Below are 5,608 nucleotides of genomic sequence, written 5' to 3'. Positions count from 1 at the left end.
ATGCCTTTCACTTGTATCCTTGGCTTTCCAACTGTAATGTGCCTCTAAGTAGATATTTTAAACTGACCAAATGGAATACGTAAGGACATTCGATTATTTGTGTACTACAGACGACATACATATATATTAGCGTAATTTGATAAGGGCACTACAGCCAATCAATGGTTTGGTTTGATGCTTTCGACCGACTTTCTCTCTTATCCTTGATTTTTTAATTTCACGTTTGCACTTGCACGTTTGCGGTTTATTTCGCCTTTTTTTCGGTTTCCAATATTGAACGCGAATACTGACCACAGACTCGTCACGGTCCGAGTTTTGAATTATCAGAAACGTGACTCAATGGGACGTAACGTGTATATATCAAACAGTGTGGTCAACGTTCATCGTCAGAAATCAAGTTTAGTCACAGTAAAGTTTGTTGCAGAATTTTCTTACTTGATAACCCTCTGTGTGTAATGAATTTTTCGTGTCGTTAAGTGTAAAACTGACAGCTATCCGATATTTGTATCATCTTCAAATAAAATTAATATAAAGTGACCTTGCAAATAGGATGTCAATGAATTAAAACACCATTNTCCAATATCAGCCAATAAAAATTTTGAACAAATTTCTTTTACACATTAATTATTAAACTGAGTCTACTAGCATCCCACAGAAAATTATGTTGTTTGGTCCAGTATTAAAAAGTTATTCTGTTTTAAAAGGTATTCGAATACTTTCGTTAGTCACTGTACATTGTACATGTATTATATGTACGTATGTGATGAAGAAATCTTGCGCTAATTTTATTTATAACACTTCTCCCAACCGCAAAAATGGGCAGAATAGGTCAACGACCATTTTATTATACATATACATGTATATCTGCGGTTGTTTTTTGTACGATCATGTTCCCATAAATTACGCTAGATTTGTACACGACGCGGTCGTGGTCGTGGTCCCATTTTCGTTGCAACCGGTCGCTAGTCCAAATGTGCAACGTGATGTAATCTAAGCTTTTATGCAGACGTACCGCAATACGATATCGCACGAGCCACGAGCCACCGACATCTCAGTTTCTCTGTACAGCACAAACCAACCGGTCCGATCCTCGTGACCGTGTTCGTGCAACGACACGGCGAATATGTAACAAGATAAATGTGTAAAAGAAAAGACTGAATGATGACAGAGTAAAAATTGAAAAAAATTAGATCACACAAATCTACAGTTTTAATCAGTCGAAGCCCGTTTAGATTAAATTTGGATTAGACTACATAACAATGGTCCAATAAGATAAAACTTTACTGGTGAAAGTAAATCTATCACGGCAATTAAAGAGAAAGAGAAAAGAAGTATAATTGCAAGAAGACAAATTCATTTGAGATATTTTTCCGATTCGGTATTATCTTATCAGGCGCGAGAAAAAAGGAAATCAACCTCTCCTCCTATTGAATAATATCACCCCATATTATACATATGTATAGCGTGGGTAATGTTTAAACTCGGTCAAGGTATCACTAGTTGCGTTTAGGAACAGTGTCGAACCCCTCCTATGAACAATTTGCATTCCGAGAAGAATAGCCACTTGTTACAGTGATTTCGACGATACACAAAAAATATAACAAAAATAGATAATAGGCTCGCTGTATCTATGTTTTACACCTCGAGTACTCGTTCCACGTCTTTTTCTTTCTCAAATTTCATACAATTGAGGATCGTTTCTTACGAAATTTATTAAGTCATGTCATTCTTGTCTACTGTTGCTGGTTCGAAGTTACTAGAATTATTCGAGTAAACAATATCATATTGTAATTTCAATAGATTCCATATGTATGTGTATGTATATGCGTGTACTATATATTACTACCGATATTGTAATTCCAAACCAGCAAAGATAATTTTCTGACTGTTTAAAACTGAAATCGTATGCATATAAATAATTATCTCATTTTATTGAGTGCGATGACTTTAGGAGATCAGACTTTCAAAATGATCAACTCCATTCTCTTATAGTTAGTAAAAATTAATGATATCATAGTTTTGACCTTATAATCAGTTTCACTCCAATTAATTCTGAAACGCTTAGCGTTCAATTTGATTGACGTCTACGTTACATACTTACATTATCTTCTAGTGTTCTACTGCTGTTTGTACTAATTATATTTTGCGATTATAATTATTTTACTGCTTTCAAATATGATTCCTAAATTAATATTTTGTTAGTAATGAATGTTTTTATAAAGCATACAATTAATTACAGATAAATAATTCAAAATGGAGACTGCCAACAGAAGATGTATAATACTTCTATTTTAACGATATTAGAATAAAGTGAAGGGAAGAATTTAAAAACATATTGAATGTTGTAATAAGTAATGCACGTACAGCAATTAAAATTCCATTGTTACATACGTACAGATACGAATACTCGATCCTGTTACTTTGTTCACAATCACGAATACTAGTATTATAGTATATACGCCGGAGTTTAATGTTCGGTCCCCTGCTACTGCCGCGTGCTTTATACGCGTCCTTAGTCGCAATTATCTTAATTAGAGTTCGTTTATGGAGGACGACAATCGCTCGTTTTGCCAGCGAAAAATTATTCTTTCCTCCTCGCTTTCGAACTGAACCGCGCTATTTACGAACACCACTCACAATAAATCTTATTGTTACGAACCAGGTTTCTTCATCATCTGTCAAAAAACCATGACCGTCATACGATACAATCTTCCAGCGTCAAATTATTGCGTTTTAACCCTAGACGACATTCTTATCGTTACTACATAAACGAGATGAATAAAATTTTCCTATTGTTAATAATCTTGTTAACTAGGACACCTAATTAAAAATATTTACATTTGCGTTGTCTGGTCCAATATTAAAAAGGCTATTCTGTTCTATAAGCTTTGCGAATAATTTCATGTGCTACGATACATGTATGCATAATTTGATGTTGCGCATATAAACTCACGTGAATCAAACACTGTCTTATCACAAAACATTTACACCTACAAGTACATCTGGTAATCACTGAAAATGAGACACACTGTACCAGCTAATTTAACTCTGTGAAACCTTCAGTGTTGCATAATCTCCAGTATTCTGTTATTCATTGTCCATAAACGTTCAATTGGCCCGGATGCGTTACACCGTAAACGGCGTTTCCTCCGGCATGGCATCTTACAAAAGTGCAGCGATCGCGAGTCGTTCTCCCACAGCGTTACGTAAACTCGTTTCTGAAATTCTCTCTTCTACTACCAACATACGCACGTTGATAGATGCACCGTGATTTTAAGTGCACAAAACGATGAATTCAGATTTACGATAAGTGCGATGTAGATTTTCCGGTCGATATATCGGGATCTGAATCATAAGCGGAGTTTGCATTCCTTTTATACGGATTATGTAGTTGCAATTCGCGCGTTCTGGATAAAGAATGTTAAGAAGTTATCGTGTCAACATCGATAAAAATCGCATTCGTAGCTACAGATTAGTCTTACGTAGAACTTGATCTTTTGACTTGCTCGTAACTCCGTTACTATTCCGAGAGCCTAACGTCAATCTTTTTTCATCTTATTCATAATAACATGAAGATAATTTATAACCGCGAAGCAACATGCGAGCATATATTACACCAAGAATTTGTATTTTTACTCTAAACTTTCAAGTAAAGAAAATTGTACGAAAGTGATTAAAGCTGGCAGAAAGTATTATTTTGTGTTTTTTTCTAAAAAATAAACGATTTACAAGATATTCTCTTTTTAGCTTTAAATTGTTCCTGATATTAAGGTATTCAAGTGATGGATAAACGACTATCAAAGGTTTGATTTTTCTTATGAAAATCTTTGAGATGTAGCATCTTCCACCACAGATACTTTCACGAGAAGAAACGAGCGGAGCATCGATTCTCCGAACATATTCTTGAATCTTGTCAAACCGGTTTTCGTGGCCAGCATCAGCTTGAGAACCACTGCGGGTCAATCGTGTCAATTGTGACGAATGTATGTCGACTCTGTGGCCAGTCTGGTCCTTGTAATTTCTCGAATCAAGCCGAACAATCCAAGTCGTACGTACAACATGCATACGACAACGTGTACCAAATAACAATGAGAATAATAATAACACCGATTGAAATCACGCGTACAGGCCGTACTATTTTTTAATCGAATAAAAATATTATTTAACCATTTTTTAAATATAATTACAAGATTATTAAAATTCAACGTAACTGAATCGTATTTTGTAACTACAAAATCAATGAAAAATATCATAAGCGTAAGTAAAAAATTTTATGACACACAATGTACATATATTCAGAAATTTAATTTATTTTAATTTAATTTGTCATCATGTAAAATAATGCGATTAAATATATATATAATTATGTATGTATATTAGTTTCATTATAATTCATCACTTACATTGAATATTTTTTATATGAACATAGTAATCACTTTATTCACGTATCTGTTATTCGATTACTTGACATGAGTATACTCAATGCAAGCTTAATAACTACAAAGTTAATTTCTTAGTAGAAGCAAATGACAATGGTCATCTTTCTAAGAAATTCTTAGTAGAAGCTATGCTTGCGCGACATAAAGAACGCTAGAAGATATATAGGTGTATCAGGTAGGTATATATTTTTATTACGTCATCGCTGATGGATTATTAAGGATCATAAGTACATACGCAAGCATGTAACAAAAACATGTGTTAGTATTAAACATAATTGATAACGTTATCAAACATGTAGTTACTAAAATTACGAGTAGACGCAAAAGAACGTAACAAGCCAAACAAAATGAACACAATAGCGAGATATTTGATAATATCATTATCTTATACTGTTAACAATAAAAATATGATTAAATTGGAGTACACTCATAAGAGATAAATCTAAAATAAAAGGAGATACAAAGTAAAACATTTGTAGCTTAAAAATCTCTACCAATATTATAGTTGAGAGATTTCTCTTCCAGTTGCACTTATGTGCTCATAGAAGTACATATGAAACTGTGCCTTAAGAACTCGCAGACCAATTAAGGTTTTAAGAAGAAACAAGTTAGAAAGCAGCTTTTGCACCGTTCTGTACAATCTTTCATGATTCCACGTATGTTGTGTGCTCAGTTATTCGAGAAGACGGTGGAAGCCACGAATATAAACAACGGTGCTGTTGTACCAAGTCTCCGGGCTTTATTCAGTGTGCGTCTTTCATATTGGCGTGGTCGCAGGCGAGCGTCCACAGACCACGTGTGCATGGATAATGAGGTTAACGTACAGTCATCAAGAAAGGTATTTACACAGGGACCGGCTCGGCTCGACTTTAGCGTGAGCGGGCACATAGTGCCCTTATAAGTCCCAGTCCCAGCCTTTTCCTTCTTTCTATCTACGGCCGCAGAGAACTATGTACCATGTACCCAACATCCAAACGTACATTCCCGTCTATAAGTCTTTAGAAACTTATGAACAGTTCTTGAAACTTACTAAGAATATAAAAATATTGTAAAATTAAATCTTATTAGTGTGATAAGTTTATTGAGTAAATATGTCAGATGCGTTTAATGTTCAATGTCGTTAATAATTATGTATGGTGAAACCATAAATATTCATACGCATTTCAAAA

The 5,608-nt window shown here is 34.4% G+C and overlaps 1 long non-coding RNA gene across 2 annotated transcripts; it reads right to left on the bottom strand.

The window, feature by feature from the left end:
• Nucleotides 1-575: 575 nt before the first annotated feature.
• Nucleotides 576-3,592, bottom strand: LOC113465251 (uncharacterized). 2 transcript variants are annotated; one of them, XR_003390086.1, is made up of 2 exons: nucleotides 2,839-3,592; nucleotides 576-2,739 (listed from the first exon to the last, which is right to left on the bottom strand). It is a non-coding gene; the product is annotated as an uncharacterized LOC113465251 (long non-coding RNA). The 2 variants fall into 2 exon arrangements; XR_003390087.1 differs by having other exon boundaries at nucleotides 576-2,675.
• Nucleotides 3,593-5,608: the final 2,016 nt, after the last annotated feature.

Source organism: Ceratina calcarata, unplaced genomic scaffold (genome assembly GCF_001652005.2).
Source record: "Ceratina calcarata isolate Rehan_Ccalc_2016 unplaced genomic scaffold, ASM165200v1 scaffold162, whole genome shotgun sequence".
Classification (NCBI taxonomy): Eukaryota; Metazoa; Arthropoda; class Insecta; order Hymenoptera; family Apidae; genus Ceratina; species Ceratina calcarata.
This window is presented reverse-complemented; position numbering and strand designations above follow the sequence as displayed.